This window comes from Triticum dicoccoides, chromosome 2B (genome assembly GCF_002162155.2).
Source record: "Triticum dicoccoides isolate Atlit2015 ecotype Zavitan chromosome 2B, WEW_v2.0, whole genome shotgun sequence".
Classification (NCBI taxonomy): Eukaryota; Viridiplantae; Streptophyta; class Magnoliopsida; order Poales; family Poaceae; genus Triticum; species Triticum dicoccoides.
In genome coordinates, this window is record NC_041383.1 from 108,153,247 (window position 1) to 108,155,495 (window position 2,249).

Here is a 2,249-nt window from a genome sequence, read left to right on the forward strand (position 1 = left end):
TTTTGTCAAAACTTGTTCAGGATTGTAATTAACAAATTGTTCATTTTTTTCAGGATTTGTTCACAAATTCAAAATATGTTCCTGCTTTTAGTTTTTTTGAACAACTCAAAATATTGTTCAAATTTTCAAAAAACTTGTCTGTTTTTATCAAAACTACTCATAATTTTAAAAAATGTTCCTGTTTTTCAATTTTGTCCACAACTTCAAAATTGTTCCTTTTTTTATATTTTATTACATATTCAAAAAGTGCTAAAAGAATAAAACTCGTGTGTGTTCGTAAAAACTGTCTTATATTTAAAAAATATATTCAGAAATTACAAGAAAAGATCGAGAATAGAAAAAATAACCGGATCTAGTGATGTGACTAGTTCTATAGTATTCGCATTGCCATTTCACCACAAACATCAATAAGGCGTAGTGGTTAGGTTCTTTGCTCTACAACTGCGCGGTCGGGAGATCGATTCCTAGCTGAAGCATCTTGACTGGTTGCCGCAGGAAGCGGCGCATAGGTGCTCCCAATGCACGCACGTGTTACGCCGAACGTTTTCGTTTGTCGCTTCTTTTTACCGCATTGGTACAACGGGTCTCACGTGGTAGAAGTTGCTGGGCCAGCCCGTGCTGCATCCTAGGCCTGCTTACGCCACGTTTTAGCCCGAATATTGTTTAACACGCGAGCCCACGCTCTGCTGCCTTCGTCCACAAAGCCCACAGGGAGCAGCACATTAAACACAGATCACTACCCTTGTTTAGTTTGTCTCAAAAAAAAAAAAACTACCATTGTTTAGTACCACATCGCTTGCTCAGAAGGTTGGAGCGGGGGGAGGCAGCTATATAAACAAAACGGGGTGCAAACTTGAAACATACTTACCTGGACGGGGTCGACGGTTGATCCTAGGCTAGTGGTCCACATTGCATTTGGTGGATGCGTTGGCTTACCATCTTCCCAAGTGGGAGAGTGGACGTCATAATTTGTGGTAGAGGGGGTACGCGTCCGCGTGGCCCCTGCCAAATTTTAAGTAAAATTTAGAATTTGAATTATTTTAACTTTTGAATGTCGTGCATTTGTGCGTCATAATTTTGAAATTTGCGCGGCCCCTGCCATGGGCTACACTGCCCTTTTGGTAATATTTTCTTTTACCTTTCAATTATTCTTTAGTATTTTATAAAATTTGAATGGTAGTCGACGGCGCCATAACTAACATGTGAATTATTTCACCAGAGTGTTGCCTTCCAAGATAGATTATCCAAATAATCTCCCCGTGCAGTTGGCCCTTTTACTTGAACCTGAAAAAGGAAAACATTAGTACAACCAGAGTTCTATTATGCTCCTCCTTCCCCAGTAGAGAATAGAGATACAGTCACATCGGTGGAATACTCTGTTATAACTTGCAAACTAAATACAACTGTTCACGCCATCTTTTATCTTGCAGCCACAAGATCGTATCTCTGCATCACATCGTAGTGACTGTCCTTATAGTATTGTTTGCCCTGCTGCAATCGTGGCTGCGTAGCTGACAACTAATTTTTTTTTTTTTGAGGAGGCGTAGCTGACAACTGATCCTGTTACAAGTGCATTGTTCATTTTCTTCAGGTACTTTTCCAGAAAATCCAGTTCTATGTTTTTTGTTTGGCATGAATGAATGAAGTGATTACCTTGTACGGTTGTACCGGAGTATGATCACAGCAGCTCAGTAGTGAGCATGCTCCCTGCAGCAACAATTAGCTAGTTACTTTAACAAGCCCAATCTATATTTCATAAAAATTTCAACTGTTATCGGCTGAGTTTTACTTGCATTCAGAAATTGTTCTTTCTTCACTTTCCTACATGCAGCAGCTTATCAATGTTGTATGCTTTGTCTCTTTGATTCACCACATATTATAATAGTACGCAAATCATAATTTATGCAATATAATTGTTCATATACTTTCCACTGACTTGAAGTGTTGCCTGTGTTACAGTGTTTAGGATATATTCTTTTTGTAATTTAGGCTCAAATTCGGCGTCGTCCTTTTTGCACAGATTTGGCTTTGGTGTCGGTCAAATTTAACTGTTGTTACGTTAATGTTTTCTTAGGTTACTTGTATGTAGATTGTATTAGTAGTAGTTTTTGCTGTGAAATGTAGGCTCTTTTTACAGTGCAAATATTGAAGATTTACATATTGTAGTACAGTAGTAGTCTTTCTTGTCCAAATCGTAATGCTTCTCTGTACTTGTTGCTCTTTTCAGTCTGAACTTATTCACTCGGTTC

General features: G+C 38.6%; 1 pseudogene; it reads left to right on the top strand.

Moving 5' to 3' along the window:
• The first annotated feature begins 860 nt into the window (after positions 1-860).
• On the top strand, positions 861-1,006 carry LOC119266130 (annotated as a pseudogene).
• Positions 1,007-2,249: the final 1,243 nt, after the last annotated feature.